The sequence below is a fragment of the Suncus etruscus genome, chromosome 9 (assembly GCF_024139225.1).
Source record: "Suncus etruscus isolate mSunEtr1 chromosome 9, mSunEtr1.pri.cur, whole genome shotgun sequence".
NCBI lineage: Eukaryota > Metazoa > Chordata > Mammalia > Eulipotyphla > Soricidae > Suncus > Suncus etruscus.
The window spans coordinates 69,523,172-69,544,388 of NC_064856.1; the positions used below are offsets into that span (position 1 = coordinate 69,523,172).

General features: G+C 40.1%; 1 pseudogene; it reads left to right on the top strand.

The window, feature by feature from the left end:
* The first annotated feature begins 208 nt into the window (after window positions 1-208).
* On the top strand, window positions 209-20,504 carry LOC126018573 (heterogeneous nuclear ribonucleoprotein L-like; annotated as a pseudogene).
* The last annotated feature ends 713 nt before the right edge of the window (window positions 20,505-21,217 follow it).

Here is a 21,217-nt window from a genome sequence, read left to right on the forward strand (position 1 = left end):
AAGTTACATCCCTTAATAAATTTAGCTTCCTTACTGTGCTCTAGTTCTCACTCTTTCCCATTTGTCCACACACTCCCTTTTAAATAAAAAGTTCGTTTTGAGAGAGAGAGAGAGAGAGAGAGAGAGAGAGGGAGAGAGAGAGGGAGAGAGAGAGAGAGAGAGAGAGAGAGAGAGAGAGAGAGAGAGAGAGAGAGAGATATCTAACATCATGGACTTTTCAAAAAGCTTAGAGGGGCCCCAGGGGCAGGCCAAGGTAAGAGACTGACAATCTTCAGATAACTAAGAGACTCAAAGGCTAGGTAGACATACAAAATGAATAACAATGGACCCAGAATCATGCCAAAGGTTCAATGGCTTGTGATTTGCAAATTGATAAGACAAAAAGTTTAATAATGTTGCATGATAATGGCTGCTCCCTCTCAACTGGGTAGATGGTAAAGATCTAATATTGCTGTAGGAGCAAGCAGTTCAGCTTGCTGGAGAGAGGTGTGTGCACATTCACTCATAACAAGTGACTCTGAGGATATAGAGATACTGAAAAATGAGAATGCAGTTACAATTTTAATTCGATATAAAGGTTTTAATAATTTTGCTGAAATGAAGACTTCAAAGTACATAGTTGGCAGCATTCAGGCCCATAAATCCTGCCTGACAGTTCAAATTTTCAGATCAAACTTTGCCCCTGGCTGCATGCGAAGGGTAAAGTAAAATGTCAATTTCTTTCCTCAGTGATCTCAAGTATCTTATTTAGGCAGGTGTGCTGAATTCTCTTATTTTGTAGATGTTGACTGAAAAAAAATTATTTATTAAATACATGCTTAAAAATTAGCAGCATAAACAAAATTAGTAATAAAGAGAATAAATCAGCGTGAAAAATGTACATAAATATACAAGATAAAATTTTAAAGAAGAATATGGGTAATGTTATATATTAAAGGAGATTAAATGTTAGCATATGAGTAGGCTGTCATTACTGATTATTTTCAAAAATGTTTATACTTGTTTTACATAAGAGATAGTTTGTACGATGGACCATTTTTCCTCCATACTATAATTGTTTCTTCCTGCTGAATATACGTATCGATTTGTGATTAGTATTTGTGATCCTGAATTACTTACATTAGATGTCTGAAGTGCATTCATTCTATGTCAGTCTACTGAAGAGAAATAATAGGAAATTATGTGGTCAATTAAATTAAAGGCATCATGCAGTTTCTGCTATCTCCATTTTAACTTTCCATTTCTCCCTATAGCTTGAGCAAACAGACTGACAAAACACTCCTTTAATATGTAACACCTTAAAAATCTCTTTAAAACTAGATAAATTTTAAGAAAGCAGACAGATTATATTGATCAAAGTAAATTACATGTCATTTACTATTCAATGGATTAGTAATTTTTAGAGGCCTCATAGATCATGTATCTATGTAAATTTTCTAAAACTATGTGTCACTTAGTGTTATATTGCATGGATATACTTAGTTTTAGTTTTTTATTAAAACTACATACTCTGAATTTTATTCAGAATATTTCATGTTTTTAGCAACAAGGTGTGGTGGTTGTAATGAAGAAGACTGATAAAATCTGCCAAAGCTTTCAGAAGCAGAAGTTTTATGAGCTTCCGTCTTTAAATTACGCCTTCTATAAAAAGGATGAGTATAAAAATTCAATATTCCAATTTAATCCAAATCAGGTTTACAGTGAGGAAAAATAAGATGGTGCTCAAGTGAAAAGGATGATCAAGGAAACCAAAGATAAATAAATAAGAAATCAATTTCACATTCAATCAATAGAGTATATTGTTATTCTTACCTGCTAGCTTCCTTACTAGTGTTTTCTTTTATCCCATGTAAATGAGATTCAAATTAACAACCAAAATATAAATGTGGCTATCAAGGTGCAAGAAAAGGGGATGTACCTAGCTAGGTACCTGGGAACTCTGGTGGAGAGAAGGAAACATTGATGCAGTTTCCTTCATCAACTGGCTCTCTCTACATTTCAATGGGTTTTGGAGTCCTGGGCACTGAGAAGTAAGTTCAAGCAAGGAAAGGAAAAGAGAGGGGATTACCAAAAAAGTGAGTAGAGTCAGTCATGGCCTACTGTAGTGTTTAGTATGCAAGGGTCTCAATCTGCTCCTTCCAACCATTAGTTCCATTGGGAGTTCCAACTTTCGCCCAACTCCCAACTGTCCCTCAAGTGTAATGCCCCACCCCCTCAGTCTGCAGTTACCTGATAACTGTGTGATTGTGGCAGTTGAGAGGTCAAGGGGTCCAGAGGAGGGGGGACTAATAATGATGAGGAAGAGGCCGGGTTTTAAGGTTGAACCCTGGAAAAAGGAAGAAGATCCGAGGGTGAACAATGTGTCATTTGGTAAGAGGAGAGACAGTTGTGTGGTGATGGAGGGATGGATTGCTCAGAGGACAAGAAGTTATGTGATGACCAGCCCCAACTACAGAATTAATAGAAAGGAAATGAATAGCTATTTGAGAAAAGTAAGTAGAATGGGACACAGAAAGGGGGGGGGAGATTAGCATGGTTTAGGATGATTAAGGGTTGGAGAAATAAGGGCAACATGAGAAAAACAAAAGGGAAAAGAATTTTTGCAGGAATTATCCCAAGCATTAGAGTAGACTTTCCTGACCAATGAGAGTGAGCTACTGAGGAAGCAGGTTCACTTTTCCAGGGACTATGAAACCCTTTATGGCTTCTCCTTGCATTCATTCCCTAGGACAAACCTGTGAGCAGCCAAAAAAGGAGTTTCTGCTCCAGAATGATCACAGAAATGAGAGAGAAGAAATATGGGGAGTCGGGGAGAATGGCAGTGGTGATCTTTACATAGTGGGTCTGAGAAATAGATTGCTTTGAAATATTCCTGTATGAGAGGAACACGAGTTGGGATGAGGAAAAAATTATGATATAATCCTGAGTGGATTACAGATGGAATTGTAAAACTTTGATGATGTTTATCTGTCCTTTGGAAACATGCAACTGACACAAAAATTAGTGTGCATGGAGAAAACTGAGTTTGCTTTATTGAGTGGCCATCTCTACTTCTCCAATAAGTACAAAGAAAATGACTAGCAATGTGAGGGAAGAAAGTAGAGAAGGAAACAGAATGGGATATTTGCCATGGTTTAGGAGGGTTAGATGTAGGAGAAAGAAGGTCAATTTGAGGGAAATGGACTCGGAATAGTATTTCCTGACATTATCCAAAAAGTAAGAGTGTAGGCTCTTGTGACCAATGAGTGAGAGAGTTTCAAAGGAAGCACGTTTACTTTTCCAGTGACAGCCTGCAGCTTATCATGACTATGGCTTCCCAGGAGAAGCCAGTCACCAGCCAAACAAGGAGTTGCAGGACCAGAATGGTCATAAAACATAATAGAGGAGAAATGTAGGGAAGAGTAAAATCACCATGATTTCTTTTCTTTCTCCCTTTTCACTGTGGGGTCAAAAGCTTTTTCCATTTCAACTGGTTTTTTAATTGAGAAGGTACAATTGGAAGAATTTGGTCATACCTGCAGTAACTTGGAGGGCTATATACATGCTGGCTGGTTTCAAACTGAATTCATACTCATATATTTCAAGTGCTTTACATTTATTTTTTCCTAACTCCTCCAAAATTGTCATAATTGTATTCTATTTCTTTTTCAAAGTCGACAAAGGGAAAACTCTCCATACTATTTACTATTTATGGAGATTAGCCTCAGTAATTCTCAGTAAATATATAAAGATTTATCTCCATACTATTCCCCTTAAGGTTGAACGGCCATCATTGTAACCCTAGGGCATAAACACACTTATTCAAAAAGATATTTTACACTATTTTTAATGCAGCACTTAGAACAATAGCTAAGATATGGAATCAGCATAGGAGTCTAAAGATAGATAAGTGGATCACAAAGATATAGTATATCTACCTAATGGAATAATACATAGCTATAGGAATTAATGAAGTCATGTAATAAGTGCGACATGAATGAAAGTGGAATAAACATTAAATTAAAACAGCCAGAAGAAGGAAGACAAACCACAGGATGATTTCCTTTATATGTCTTAGATAGAAACATTCAATGGGGCTACAACACTCTCACAATCTCCAATACAAGTAACTTTTTTCAAGTGTGTTTGATAGTAAAGATCAGAAATTAGAAAAGTCAACTCCAAGCTCTCAAATGGGAAATGGACTACTTTTTGTTTTGATTGCCAAGAAAAGGCCATGGAAATTTCAACATAGTATTGATTATTGGCTAAAATCATACTCTTCAGTCTATACTCTTGCTTTAAATTTGATTCTGTGTAATCATTAGAACTTTATTATGAATTATAATTGCATGCCACCAGATGATACATCCATGAACTATTTTTTATAATTTCATTAGAAAAACTCATACCCATTAGTAATGAATACTGTAGTATCCTCAGGTTTCTACTTTCCCCATAATAGTTTCTAATTTTGCAGAAACTGCTTAAAACTGCTCTTTAGCTTCAGTATACTTCATGAGTTAGCTTGTTTGCTTGTGGGAATATGGCCTTCAGATAAGAGTTGGAAACAAATGGAGATTCAGCAGTTAGGACCAGATTGCTGGGATGTAATGAGGTGGGTGTAATGATGGGAGGTAGGTTAAGGGGACACTTTGGTCAATATTTTTTACCATGAAAGCAGATTGTCTGAACTGTAACATTGAGGTACAATGGAATGGAAGATATATTCTTTGATATGTAGCAGGTGTGAATAGGAAAGTATCTATGGTAGTCTAGGATGGCATAGCCTAGTAACTATGGGAGCCTACGGCTCTGCTCATTGATAATTCTCATTTGGGATTGCAGCAGATCCACTGGACACCACAAAAAAAAAAAAAAAAAAAAGGATCCTAAAAGGTGTATGCTTGTTAAGAGGTCAAAGATGATTGTGAAGTTGGTGAAGTGTAGCATGCAGCATGTGTGCCTATCCTGAAGGCATTTGTATGATTGCAGGTTTTTCTTCAACTTTGTACTATCATTCCTGTTTTCTAGCCCTATCTGTTTTTTTTTTTTGCGTTCTAAATGAGAGCAGCACCACCACTATGAGAATGTTGAAGTCCTGTGAATTTGTTTTGTTGTTAGTGTGATGTCTGTTGTCCTTTTCAGTTTCTAGGATCAGGAAACTTCTAATACTCTTCCTCTGATGCCCCCTTCCATGGGATCCGGGAGTATGAACCACCTCTGAAGCAGGCAAAGTCAGGAGAGCTGGCTCAGGCAATTCAGAGAGTAGGGGCAGAGCTGTCTGAAGGTGAGAGTGTACTTGAACTGAAGAGCCCCCCTTCTACACTCCCTAAGTTTGGTTTGGGCAGTATAATGCAGGCAGCAGAGGGCCAACAACAAAAGAAATCAGCCGGACTCTGAGTATCTGTGAGTCCTGAAAATGGGTATGGACCCTTTCCATCTGTGGGGATCAGATTAGACCAACTTGCTGACCAGAAAAGCAGGTGCTTTGAGTGGTATACATTGGGAATAGAGGAAATTTCTAAGTTCAGATCTGTAATGGTTAAAATCTCCAAAGAGCTAAAAGAGATAAGAACAGGGAACTCCTTTTGTGCCACTAGCCTCTCACGAATTTCTGAGCAAGATCATAATTCTGTTAAGAGCCATCTGTAGCAACAAACTATTAGTATAGAAAAACTTTGGCCATGTTAAATTCCAGCAGACTACAAAAATATAAAAATTATGGCATTTGTATATCTGATGGAGAAGGAGGAAAATTTCTGATTGTAAAGATATCTAATAGAAAATTGTGTGTAAAATGTTGTGGTTAGCCTTTTTTTCAATAATATTGTTAGTTTTATGAGTGCTTAATGTTGTTAATATAATTAAATCTCATAATTGGTTTGTCACCAGGTATAAACTCACTGTTGTTCTTAAGATCTAAAATGTGAAAATGCATAAAATACTTATTTTTTGTTTCTTTTTGGGCTACACCCAGTGACTTCCAAAGGTTACTCCTACTATACTCTCAGAAATCATACCTGGCTTTAGGGTCCATATGGGATTCCGGAGGATCGAACTGCAAAAATTCTTTTTCCTTTTGTTTTCCTCATCTTGGCCTTATTTCTCCAACCCTTAATCATCCTAAACCATGCTAAACTCCCCCCCCCCCCTTTCTGTGTCCCATTCTACTTACTTTCCTCAAATAGCTATTTATTTCCTTTCTATTAATTCTGTAGTTGGGGCTGGTCATCACATAACTTCTTGTTCTGAGCAATCCATCCCTCCATCATCACACAACTGTCTCTCCTCTTACCAAATGACACATTGTTCACCCTCGGATCTCCTTCCTTTTTCCAGGGTTCAACCTTAAAACCCGGCCTCTTCCTCATCATTATTAGTTCCCCCTCCTCTGGACCCCTTGACCTCTCAACTGCCACAATCCCACAGCTATCAGGTAACTGCAGACTGCGGGGGTGGGGCATTACACTTGAGCGACAGTTGGGAGTTGGGCGAAAGTTGGAACTCCCAATGGAACTAATGGTTGGAAGGAGCAGATTGAGACCCTTGCATACTAAACACTACAGTAGGCCATGACTGACTCTACTCACTTTTTTGGTAATCCCCTCTCTTTTCCTTTCCTTGCTTGAACTTACTTCTCAGTGCCCAGGACTCCAAAACCCATTGAAATGTAGAGAGAGCCAGTTGATGAAGGAAACTGCATCAATGTTTCCTTCTCTCCACCAGAGTTCCCAGGTACCTAGCTAGGTACATCCCCTTTCTTGCACCATGATAGCCACATTTATATTTTGGTTGTTAATTTGAATCTCATTTACATGGGAAAAAAAGAAAACACTAGTAAGGAAGCTAGCAGTATCATACTGCGATGCTGAGATGCTTTTTCTGAGAAGAAATCTGAATAAAAGGTAAGGATAACAATATACTCTATTCATTGAATGTAAAATTGATTTCTTATTTATTTATCTTTGGTTTTCTTGATAATACTTTTCACTTTAGCACCATCTCCTTATTTTTCCTCACTGTAAACCTGATTTGGACTAAATTGGAATATTGAATTTTTATACTCATCATTTTTTTTAGAAGGCGTAATTCAATGATGGAAGCTCATCAAACTTCTGCTTCTGAAAGCTTTGGCAGATTTTATCAGTCTTCTTTATACAATCACCACACCTTGACGCTAAAAAACATGAAATATTCTGAATAAAATTCAGAGTATTTAGTTTTAATGAAAAACAAAAAGAAAATATACCCATGCAATAAGAATAGCAGTAGTAAGAAAAAACATTGCAAAAAATTTCATCAAACATTTGCATACCCCTAACAGAACTGCTCGGGGTATGCAAATGTTTAATGCCATGTTTTTCTAACTAATGCTATTTTTATTGCGATTATTTGGTAAGCGAATAACCGAGAACACTGCGATATTTGAAGGCTGGCCATGGGCCACAAAATGTTGTACAAAGGGCCACAAACGGCCCGTAGGTCACGAGTTTGGGACGACTGAGTTACAGCAATCAATATCTAGAAGCAGAAGTAATAAAATGATTCTTCCTTTGTTTTTTGATTTTCCACAGCTAAAAAGAATAATTCATGGAACAGGCATAAACTTTCCTTTTCATAAACTTTCTATGATGTTGTGTCAGATTAATAATTAAAAGGTTAAGATACCTTTATCACGTGACTACAACTGGATTCCAGGAACTCCGTATGATTTCTGCCTGTCTCTCTGTCTCTCTTTCTCCCTCCCTCTCTCACCTTTTTCTTTTAGACACTTTGATTTTTAATATTTTTAATGAAGCAGTTCTATGAATATTACGTTTTATATAAAATATTTATTTAAGCACCATGCTTACAAGCATGATTGTAGTTGGGTTTCAGTCATAAGCAGAACACCCTCTTCATTAGGGAAAAGGGCAACATTCCCACCACCAATGCCCCCACCCCCTCCTACCCAACCCCTGCCTGCATTCAAGAAAGGCATTCTACTTCACTGACTCATTAAGATGGTCATGATAAGTTGTTAGTGTAGTTATTTCCCTAACTACACTCACCACTCTATGTGGTTCGCTTCAGATTGTGAATGGGTTTTTCGGCCCTCATCTCTATTGTCTCTACGGATTATTATAATAATGTCCTTAATTTTCTGAAAACGTATAGATGAGTGAAACTATTCTGTGTCTATCTCTCTCCCTATGACTTATTTTACTCAGCATAATAGATTCCATGTACATCCATGTATAGGAAAATTTCATGACTTCATCCCTCCTGAAGGCTACATAATATTCCATTGTGTATATGTATCACAGTTTCTTTAGCCACTCATTTGTTGAAGGGTATCTTGGTTGTTTCCAGAGTCTGACTATAATAAATAGTGCTGCAATGAATATAGGCATGAGGGAAGACATTTTTGAATTGCATTTTTGTGTTCCTAGAGTATATTCCTAGGAGTGGAATAGCTGGATCATATGGGAGCTCAATTTTCAGAGTTGTTTTTTTGTTTTATTTTAGGAATATTCATATTGTTTTCCACAAAGTCTGGACTAGATAGCATTCCCACCAGCAGTGAATATGAGTTCCTCTCTCTCACACCTTCCCCCACCCCCCCTATTGAATCTTCTTGTTCTTTGTGATGTGTGCCAGTCTCTGATGCTTGAGAGGGTACCCAATTTTTATTTTAATTGGTATTTTCCTAATGATTAGCGATATGGAGCATTTTACTTTCATGTGCCTTGTGGCCATTTGTATTTCTTTTTTGAGAAATTGTTCATTTCTTCTCCCCATTTTTTGATGGGTTAGATGTTTATATCTTGGTAATTTGTGTCAGTATCTTGTATATTTTTATAGTAGACCCTTGTCTGATGAGTATAGGGTGAACAGTTTCTCCCATTCTGTGGCTGGCTTTTGTATACTAGGGGCTATTTTCTTTGATGTACAGAAGTTTCTCAGCTTAATATAGTCCCATGTGTTTATCTCTACTTCCACTTGTTTGGAGAGTGCTGTTTCCTCCGTGAAGATGTCCTTAGTATAAATGTCATGGAGTGTCTTACCTACATGTTTTTCTATATACCTTATGATTCAGGCCTGTTGTCAAGGTACTTAATCAATTAGGATTTGACCTTTGTGTATGGTGCTAGAAGGAGATCTGAGTTCACTTTTTTTTGCAAGTGTCTGACCAGTTGTGTCAACACCACTTGTTGAGGAGGCTTTCCTTGCTCCATTCTGCATGTCTTGCCCCTTTATCACATATATTATTGATTGTATGTCTGGGAAGCTTTCTCTGAACACTCAAGTCTATTTCACAGCTCTGAGGGTGTGTCTTTATTCCAGTACCATGCTGTGTTAATGAACATAGTGTTTAATACAGTTTAAAGTTGGGGAAAGTGATCCATCTTAACTTTCCTTGGATTTGTTATTATATATATGATATAAATCATAATTGTTAGAGTACTATTATACTAATAACATACACAAAATTGTGCCTAACTCATGAATTCTATGCTTTTCATCCTTATTTCTTCAGCCACTGTAAAACCATAGTAAGCTGGAGAAACGGCGTAGGGGGCTGGAGCAGAGGCAGCAGCAGGACAAGCAGCGGAGGCGGTCCGGTGGTGAAGATGGTGGTGGCAGGCGGTGGAGGCGGTGGCGGCCGCAGTGAGGGCAGCTGAGCCCCTATGCGGCTCAAGACTGACAAAGCTGGCGAACAGCACAGAGTCGGAGGCAACGGCTGAGGAGCCAGGGGCGGTGGAGGCAGGGAGAACTATGATGACCCGCACAAAACCCCCGCTTTCCCAGTCGTCCACTGGGGCCTGGTTGATGGTGTGGTAGAAGCTGATCTTGTAGAGGCCTTGCAGGAACTTGGACCCATCAGCTATGTGGTGGTGATGCCTAAAATAAGACAAGCATTGGTGGAGTTTGAAGATTGTTGGGGGCTTGCAACGCTGTGAACTGCAGGGTGTGCTAAAATTCACACACTTGCACCTTCTTGATAAAAGACCAGTTGAACGGGAAAATGCTTTAAAACATAACAGTGAGGCAACCAAAATTAGTTTCTCGTAACACATACTAAGTCATGGTATCAGTTGCATGCCCCCAATGGGCAGATGAATGGACAGACCACCATAAAAGGTTGAAAATTACATGGAATATCAATGATTCATCCACTCCATATTATATCATTAATTTTCTTGGAATTATCTTCTAGAGATGAGCAGAGAGGTCCATGCTTAATGTATCTAACTAGAAACATCTCTCAAACAGGAATCTATTTAGGATAATCTATTTCCCAGGCCCAATAGGAAAAGAAAGCTTGTTGCCATTACCGCTCCCCAAATTCCACCTTATTTCTTTGCATGACCATTCTGATCAGAAACTCCTAAAATAACTGGCTAGACAGGCTTGTCCTGTGAGTGCAAGGGGACGTCATAAGGGACATCATCGTCACAATATGATGTATGATGTCACTGGGTAGTAAACGCACTTCAGCCGAACCTCAGGCTCATTTTGCTAGAGATGCCGCAACCATTCCGATTACACTTCCCTCAAATCCCCACGACTACCCTTGCCCCTACCCCTCCTGATATATCCCGTACCCTTAATTTTATTACCCACTTCCCTCAAATTGCCAACCACTTCCTCACCACCACTTCCCTAATTGGCCCTCCCCAAACAACTCCTTTTGATCCCTCTCCCCTATCCTGCCGCCACCCTACCCCGTCTCCATTCTTCCCCCAGGTACCCTCCCATCTTCCCCGACCACGCCCATCCTGTCCCCCCCCCCACGGCCCAAAAAGGAACCTGAGATGCCCAGTCTGATGCCTGTGTGCAAAAAGATAACCCTGCAGGCAAGGCCCCCGAGGCAGGGCAGATTCCTGCCGCAGCCTCCTCCTGGTCCTCGTCCTCCTCCTTGACGCCAACCCAGGCAGACTCTTCGGAGAAAATAGGTATTGAGGTAAACGATTGTGTGTAATAAAGTGGTATAGAAACTGTATGAGATTCATTTCAAATTAAATTATAAAATTAATCTATGTAGGAGATCGTCGAAGTCAGTTCTGTCAGGGTGGATTTTTGCCTTCAACCTAGGGCTTTCTCGGCCCTATGGCCTCAGACGGGGTTTAGCTAGAGGGCTCTGGATGGGCAGTTTCCACAACAGCATAGACAATAATGGATGTTGGCCTTCTCGGATCTCTGGACTCCGGCAGGGGCTCAAGTTGGAGGTCCGGTGATGGGCAATGGACTCGAATGGTAGAGAACTTGAGTCCAAGATGCATGTACTCTCTGCCCCACCCCACCCCGAGAATCACCCACAAACTTCGGCTATGCATCCGTCTTTGGTCAATGTCAGCAGATAAAGCCAACCTGGACCCATTAAGGCCCTAAGGCCTGGCGACAGGTGCGATCCTATATATCCATTCACTTTTTACAATATATATTAGGAGAGCTATGGGATCAGGGTTGTGGGGAAGAGGATAGAAGGGATTTTGTAAGGTGGTGACTGGGGTGTGGTAAAGAGGCTTAATATAAAATAGGACTACTAAACACAGTATTGGTCGACGTTATGAACAAAACATTAGAAAGAGAGGAACCACCACCTAACCAGTGACCCCCACTCATAGACAGACTTTGGAGTTCTTTTGAAATGTTTTAGCATTAGGCCTGACACGATTGAGATGGGTCCTAGCACGTCAAATTAAAATGGGGCTGCACGTTCCATGTAATGTTATCTAGGCTCTTTATCAATGGTGGGGATAAAGTTTGCTATATATAAATTTCGGGATTAAATTCTGTGCGGAGCATGTTTGGGATAAACAGATTTCACATTTATAGTACTAGATAAAACTAGCGTACTAGAAAAACTGAGCCTTGGCCCTGTTTGAGAGTTACTCAGTACACGTTTCTCTTCCCTCTGTAAATTAGTGTCCACAGGTGTCTCAGGCACCAGCAGAGGCACACAAGGTTACAAGTAAGAAGCTTCATATAAATGGAGTTAGGTCTTATCACATTATTCAAGTACTGGGGGGGCACTGATTGTATCTTGCAAGATGTAACTAGAACTTGACACAAGAGAGAGACACCCAGAAATATTCCAGAGAACGGGGGACTTTCAGTGAGAGTGAATGCTACAGGTCTTTTACTGGCATTACCAGGGTATTACTTGGAATAACTTTTTAAATTTATTTAAAAATGTATTGTCTTCTTTTAAGCAAATTATTGTGGTTACAAATTATTGTTTTCTGTGGGACAATTATTTTGTGAAAATGGGTTTTATGATTGAGTGTCTATCTAGGTATATAGATCAGGTATCTCCCAAGTACACACTTTCTTAACAACAATGTCCCCAATTGCACTCATCAACCTATTTAACCTATTGAAAGGTTGTACTTTTTGGGCTGACCCTAATGGGATAGGTCATAGTGCTTATAATCAATATCAATAATCAATAATCACATCCACAGGTTAAATTATTCCAATTTCTAGGCTCCTCATCAATGACGGAGATAAACTTTGCTAAATAAAGCTTTGGGGGTTAGATTGTGCATGGAGCTTTTAGGATAAACATAATTTTCTTTTTATTATATTAAAGAGCTGTTAGCTTTTATTATTAATCAAAACCCAGCTACAATCATGTATGTAATTATGGTGCTTAAATGAAGAAAAAAATTTAAAAAAAAATTGAAATAGAAACGGAGTGCCGCCCTCTGCGGGAAGTATATGGTACTGCAACGTCACCTAACTACCTTCCCTGTTGGGAGACAGAGATTGATGCGATCTCCTGGTGAAGGCAGAGGGAAAGAATCAAGCACAGCCATGAACAAGATGCTTTCAGGAGTGGTTCTTGGGCACAGAACCAGGTATAGCCCCTAAGTACCACTTTGTGTGCCCCGAATAGAACGACTAAAGTTTTCCTAAAAAGAGAACCATAATTCCTACCCTCAGAATATTCTTTTCTTTCCTTATTTTTAAAATAATATCTTCATTTAAGCATATGGTTATAAACAATGCATAGTTGGGTTTCATTTATAAAATGTATACCACACTTCACCAGTGAAACTTTCCGCCACCAGTGTTCCCCCATTTTCCTCCTCTCCCACCCCCTTTTTGTCTTTGAGACAGACATTCTATTTCTAGCTCATTTATAACACTTATATCTCACAATTAATAACCTTAGTGTAGATATTTCTCTAATTGTGCTCACCACTCTTTGTGCTAAGCCTTACTTCATGGGCTTGTCTTTACAACCCTCATCTCTATTATGTCTGGGTATTAATATCATACTGTCTTTCATTTTTCTTAAATCACACAGATGGGTAAGACTAATCTCTCTCTCTCTCTCCCTCTGACTCATTTCACTCAACACAATAGTTTCCATGTTAATCCATCTATAGGCACATGTCATGACTTCATTTTTACTAACAGCTGAGTAGTATTCCATTTTATATGTGTACCACAGTTTCCTTAGCCACTCAACTGTTGTGGGGTATCTGGATTATTTTAGATTTTGTTATTTTAAACAAAGCTGCAATGAACAGAGATGTGTAGAGGGCATTTTTGTATTATGTTTTTGTGTTCCTAGGGTATATCCCCAATAGTGGTATTGCTGGATCATATGGGAGCTCATTTACCAGATTTTACAGGAATATCCATTTTGTTTCGCAGGAAGGCTTGACTAGATGGCATTTCAAAATCAGCAGTGAATGAGAGTTATTTTCTCCCTGCATTCATGCCAGCACTAACCATTCTTGTTCTTTTTGATGTTTGTCAGTCTCTATGGCATGGGATAACATCTCATTGTTGTTTTGATTTGCATCTCCCTGATGATTAATAATGTGGTACATTTTTATGTGCATTTTGTTCCTCTGCATTTCATCTCTGAGGAAATATTTGTTCATTTCTTCTTCCCATTTTATGATGTGGTTAGATTTTTTTCTTGTGACATTCTGTTAGTCCCTTGTATCTTGTAGATCGTCTTTATCTGACAGGTATTGGGTGAATAGTTTCTCCCATTTCGTGGGTGGAATTTGAGTCCTAGTCAGTTTCCTTTGAGATCAAATATTTCTTAATTTAATGTAGTCCCATTTGTTTATCTCTGCTTCCACTTGTATGGAGTATGGTGTTTCCTCCTTGAAGATGCCTTTAGTCTCATATCATAGAGTGTTTTGCTTATGTTTTATTCTATATACCTTATAATTTGGGTTCTGATATCAAGGTCTATAACCTATGTTTAGTTGACTTTTGTGCATGGTGTTAGATGGGTATTTGATGTTTTTCAACATGTGGCTGACCAGATGTCCCAACACCATTTGTTGAAGAGGCTTTCCTTGATCCATTTTGCAATTTTTGCCTTTTATCAAAGATTAATTGATTGAATGTCTGCATAACATTACTTGGAAACTCGTCTATTTGAATGATCTGAGAGTCTGTCTCTATTACAATAACATGCTATTTTAATGACTATTGCTTTGTAATACAATTTTTTGGTCTTTGAACCACACCCACTAATGCTCAGTGGTTACACCTGGCTAAGCACTCAGAAATCGATCCTGGCTGGGGGGACCATATGGAATGCCAGGTGGATCCATGGTCCGTCCTAGGCTAGTGCAGACAAGGCAGATGACTTACTGCTTGCAACATCACTCTAATAGAATTTAAAGTTGGGGGAAGAGGTTTTCAACTTGAAGACATGCTCCTCCATATCAACATACTGTTATATTACTTTCTATTTGGTTTTTGTATTTCTGGGTCATGCATGGTGGTACCCAGGAGCTACTACTGGGTGTTTAAGACATCACTCCTGGCACTGGTGGGGATTTCAGTGAGGGTCTTGGCCAGCACAGCTCTGCAAATGCATTCACCTTGTACTATCTCGTCAGAATCTCCATATCAATTTAGAGTTGAGTGAGTCATAACGGTAGAGAATAAATAACTACTGGTTTCCCCCAAAGTCGTCAAGTCTGGGGGACTGGGACATAGTCTCAAAGGGGGAATTGACTAGAATGGAAAGATAAAAGGGGATACCAGAAAGCCTAGGAAAAGAAAAGCACAGCATGGGAGGCCTTCATATTCAAGGCTTGGTTGTATGAGCAGCTTGGTATTTCAAAGGCCCATAAACTAGATAATCTACAGGACTCTTATTCTGGAATTTGAACTGCTTTAATCAAATCTTGGCCTCTGTTCTCCCATACTGTAGAGGTATTTGCAATGTGGGCATAAGTCCGGTTCCCCACAATGTTCGTAGGCTTCTGTTCCTCTAAGGTGGTTCCTGATGCTCACATTCTCTATCACTAATCCTGGCTGCCAGCACCCCTGGATACTCCTTGCCCTGTCCTGCCCTGGCCAAACACGGACAGAAAACCTGCCTGGCCAGCTTCCCTAGAGTCCACCAAAACTTAAAAAAAATGGGAATAAGAGGGTGACACAGAGGTCACTGGTGCTTTCTGAAAGTAAAGAGATTAAAAGAAGAGCTGCTCTATTCATTCTTCTCAAAAATGGCCCTGTGGAGTCAAGGGAGCTGTGCCAGAAGTAGGGATCTTCACATTATTATGTAATATTTGCAGTTAACAAAGGATCTTCAGAAAAAGGGTGGAATCTGGGTCACCCTCCCTCATAGTGCAGCGACTGGAAGAGCTAGATTTCTCCTGGGATGTGTCCAAAGACTCACTGTCATGTGCTGGGACTTTCAGCCCTAGTTGAGTGAAAAGGTTAAGTTTCAGGATTAAGCTTCAGAGGAAAGTAAAGGACAAATCAAAAGTAGGAGGAGGAAGAGGAGGGAGGAAGAGAGAAGGATGAAGATGAGGATGATCATGTTCTGTTCTTGACAGTGATTGTTATGCCATGTACCATACATCTCTGAGAATTTAGCAGTAGCTCTCACGCAGACACCCCTTTGAAACTGGGCTAGAGAGGTGAAGCAATCAGTAAGGGTCAGTACGAATCAGTGAAAAATTCACGACATCGAGGACTCCAGGACAGGACTGTCCCAAAGACTTGATTCACTGGACTGTTCCCTGCTGTGGTAGAGTAACTCTTCACAGCCACCTGCTGATAACCCTTCCCAAATATCTCAGGCTTCCAGTACTCTGAAAACTGCCTCTTCCCAAAACTTATGGATCGCGCCTCCTGCTGGCCAGTCGGGGTTTACAGAATCATACAAACATCTTTGTCACCTAGCTGCACTTTAGGAAATTACTTTCTTTCAGAACTCTGATGAGTTACAACGGGGGACTCAAACTCAATTTACGTGTGGGCTGCAGGGAGCAAAGTCGGGATGAGGGAAAGCCTCAAAAGGGATTTGGCTTACCGAAGATTTGCAGTAAGAATAGCAGTAGTAAGAAAAAACATTGCAAAAAATCTCATCAAACATTTGCATACCCCTAATTCGGGGTATGCGAATGTTTAATGCCATATTTTTCTAACTAATGCTATTTTTATTGCGATTATTTGGTAAGCGAATAACCGAGAATACTGCGATATTTGAAGGCTAGCCACAGGACACAAAATGTTGAACGGAGGGCCACAAATGGCCCGTGGGCCACGAGTTTGAGACCACTGAGTTACAGCAATCAATATCTAGAAGCAGAAGTAATAAAATGCTTCTTCCTTTGTTTCTTGATTTTCCACAGCTAAAAGGAATAATTCATGGAACAGGCATAAACTTTCCTTTTCATAAACTTTCTATGATGTTTGGTCAGGTTAATAATTAAAAGGTTAAGATACCGTTAGCACGTGACTACAACTGGATTCCAGGCACTCCTTATGATTTCTGTCTCTCTGTCTCTCTTTCGTCCTCTCTCTCACCTTTTTCTTTTAGACACTTTGATTTTTAATATTTTTAATGAAGCAGTTCTATGAATATTACATTTTATATAAAATATTTATTTAAGCACCATGCTTACAAGCATGATTGTAGTTGGGTTTCAGTCATAAGCAGAACACCCTCTTCATTAGGGAAAAGGGCAACATTCCCACCACCAATGCCCCCACCCCCTCCTACCGAACCCCTGCCTGTATTCAAGAAAGGCATTCTACTTCACTGACTCATTAAGATGGTCATGATAGTTGTTAGTGTAGTTATTTCCCTAACTACACTCACCACTCTATGTGGTTAACTTCAGATTGTGAACGGGTCTTTTGGCGCTCATCTCTATTGTCTCTACGGATTATTATAATAATGTCCTTAATTTTCTGAAAACGCATAGATGAGTGAGACTATTCTGTGTCTATCTCTCTCCCTCTGACTTATTTCCCTCAGCATAATAGATTCCATGTACATCCATGTATAGGAAAATTTCATGACTTCATCCCTCCTGAAGGCTACATAATATTCCATTGTGTATATGTACCACAGTTTCTTTAGCCGCTCATTTGTTGAAGGGTATCTTGGTTGTTTCCAGAGTCTGACTAAAATAAATAGTGCTGCAATGAATATAGGCATGAGAAGACATTTTTGAATTGCATTTTTGTGTTCCTAGGCTATATTCCTAGGAATGGAAGAGCTGGATCATATGGGAGCTCAATTTTCAGGGTTTTTTTTTTTTTTTTTAGGATTCTTCATATTGTTTTCCATAAAGTCTGGACTAGATGGCATTCCCACCAGCAGTGAATACGAGTTCCTCTCTCTCACAACTTCCCCCATCCCCCGCATTGAATATTCTTGTTCTTTGTGATGTGTGCCAGTCTCTGAAGCTTGAGAGGCTACCCATTTTTTGTTTTAATTGGTATTTTCCTAATGATTAGTGATATGGAGCATTTTACCTTCATGTGCCTTGTGGCCAATTGTATTTCTTTTTTGAGAAATTGTTCATTTCTTCTCCCCATTTTTTGATGGGTTAGATGTTTATTTCTTGGTAAGTTGTGTCAGTATCTTGTATATTTTTATAGTAGACCCTTGTCTGATGAGTATAGGGTGAACAGTTTCTCCCATTCTGTGGCTGGCTTTTGTATACTAGGGGCTATTTTCTTTGATGTACAGAAGTTTCTCAGCTTAATATAGTCCCATGTATTTATCTCTGCTTCCACTTGTTTGGAGAGTGCTGTTTCCTCCGTGAAGATGCCCTTAGTATAAATGTCATGGAATGTCTTACCTACATGTTTTTCTATATATCTTATGGTTCAGGCCTGTTGTCAAGGTACTTAATCAATTAGGATTTGACCTTTGTGCATGGTGCTAGAAGGAGATCTGAGTTTACGTTTTTTCCAAGTGTCTGACCAGTTGTGTCAACACCACTTGTTGAAGAGGCTTTCTTTGTTCCATTCTGCATGTCTTGCCCCTTTATCAAATATTAATTGATTGTATGTCTGGGAAGCTTTTGCTGAACACTCAAGTCTATTTCACTGCTCTGAGGGTCTGTCTTTATTCCAGTACCATGCTGTGTTAGTGAAAATAGGGTTATAATACAGTTTAAAGTTGGGGAAAGTGATCCATCTTAACTTTCCTTGGATTTGTTATTATATATGTATATGATATAAATCATAATTGTTAGAGTACTATTATAGTAATAGTGCCTAGTCATGAATTCTATGCTTCTCATCCTTATTTCTTCAGCCACTGTAAAACCATAATAAGCTGGAGAAACAGCATTGGCAGCTGGAGCAGAGGCAGCAGCCAGACGAGCAGCGGAGGAATCCTGGAGCGATGGTGAAGATGGTGGTGGCGGACGGTAGAGGCAGTGGCGGCTGCAGTGAGGGCGGCCAAGCCAAGCCCCTATGTGGCTCAAGACTGACAACACCGGTGACCAGCACTGAGGCAGCTGCAGCGGCTGAGGAGCGAGGGGCGGTGGAGGCAGAGAGAACTACGATGACCCAAACAAAACCCCCGCTTCCCCAGTCATCCACATCAGGGGCCTGGGTGATGGTATGGTAGAAGCTGATCTTGCAGAGGCCTTGCAGGAATTTGGACCCATCAGCTATGTGGTGGTGATGCCTAGAATAAGACAAGCTTTGGTGGAGTTTGAAGATTTTTGGGGGCTTGCAACGCCATGAATGACAACCAAATCTACATCGCTGGTCACCCTGCTTTTGTGAATTACTCGACCAGCCAGATCTCCCGCCCTGGAGGCTCGGATGATTCCAGGAGTGTCAACAGTGTGCTTCTCTGCACCATCTTGAACCCCATCTACTCCATCACTACGGATATTCTGTACACTATCTGTAACCCTTGTGGCCCTGTCCAGAGAATCGTCATTTTCCACAAGAATGGAGTCCAGGCCATGGTGGAATTTGACTCGTGCAGAATGCCCAACGGGCCAAGGCCTCCCACACCGGGGCTGACATCTACTCGGGCTGCTGCGCTCTGAAGATTGAATATGCAAAGCCTACACACTTCAATGTGTTCAAGAATGATCAGGATACTTGGGACTACACTAACCTCAATCTCAGTGGACAAGGTGACCCAAGCAGCAACCCCAACAAACGCCAGAGACAGCCCCCTCTCCTGGGAGGTCATCCTGCGGAATATGGAGGGCCCCACGGTGGGTACCACAGCCATTACCATGATGAGGTCTACCGAAGGATGGGCCCACCTGTGGGGGGTCACTACGGCCCCCAGTACGTGCACCCCCACCCCCTTCCCCACCACCCGAGTATGGCCCTCACACCGACAGCCCGTGCTCATGATCTATGGCTTGGACCAGTCTAAGATGAACTGTGACCGAGTCTGCAATGTCTTCTGCCTGTATGGCACTGTGGAGAAAGTCAAATTCATGAAAAGCAGCCTGGGGCTGCCATGGTGGAGATGGCTGATGGCTACGCTGTGGACCGTGCCATCACTCACCTCAACAACAACTTCATGTTCGGGCAGAAGCTGAACATGTGTGTCTCCAAGCAACCTGCCATCATGCCCGGCCAGTCCTATGGGCTGGAAGACGGTTCCTGCAGTTACGAAGACTTTAGTGAGTCGAGAAACAACCGCTTTTCCACTCCAGAGCAGGCGGCCAAAAATCGTATCCAGCACCCGAGCAACGTGCTGCACTTCTTCAATGCCCCCCTGGAAGTGACTGAGGAGAATTCTTTGAGGTCTGTGATGAGCTGGGAGTAAAGCGGCCATCGTCTGTAAAAGTCTTCTCCTGCAAAAGTGAACGCAGCTCCTCAGGGCTGCTGGAGTGGGAATCCAAGAGCGATGCCCTGGAGACTTTGGGCTTCCTGAACCATTACCAGATGAAAAGCCCAAATGGCCCATACCAGTACACCCTGAAGTTGTGTTTCTCCACTGCTCAGCACGCCTCCTAACTGGGTACCTAGAAAGTAGTTCCCATTCGAGCAGGAAAACATTGCTTTTCCTTTATGCTGGTTATTCTTTTCCCTTTCTGCAAAAGTTCCTGTATTCCTTTTTTTTTTAAATGCTAGGTTAGAGGCTTTTAATCTAATGGAAATGCTAAAAGTCAAGAGGGGGAGGGGAAGGGGAACTGAGAACTCCCAGATTAACCTTCACTTTTGGAAATTATTGTACATGTGATTTTTTCCCCCTTGTTCATACATTTGTGCTGCCCGCGTACTCTTGGCACATTTCAATAAAACAGTTTGAAAATAAACACTTGTCTGTGATTCCCCCCCCCAAAAAAAACCATAATAAGCTGAAAAAATCGAACCAAACAGTTATTGCAGAACAACTTTAATATAAGGCAGCCAAGTATTTATTTTAGAATATTTTAATAGGGAGATATATGCAAAACTTTGATGTAATGTTTTATAATACAGTTGTATACTTTATATTTTTAGCAATGGAAAACACCCATGCAATAAAATATAAAATTATCTGTATATTTCATATACATTTCATTAGCTATATATACACACTTTTACAGTTACCAGGTATCTTTTTTTCATTTTATTTTAACTTTTTCTCAAAACATGCAATCAAGCACAAAGTATAATTATTTTCACACATATACATTCTTAGTCTTTCCCTTTAGTCTCATAAAAGCCTCTATGTAGAGAACTGAAAACACTTTTATATTTAACTTAAAATCATCTGAATAAAATAGTGCCTCTGTTTTAAGACAAGTCTCAGCAAAAACAAATGCACTATTCTATTGTGAGAAGTATTCAACCATTTCAGAGTATAATATGTAAACAAAACACATCATTTACTATATTATAACTGTACAGTAAACAATAAAAGGTAATCCTAAAAGTCCTGGGTTTTGAGAAGCAAATGAAATTGTACTCAAATCATTTCAAATTGTAACTAAATGATAGTCTTCAACAAGCAGGAACTCATTACATCATAATGAAATCTAAGAAA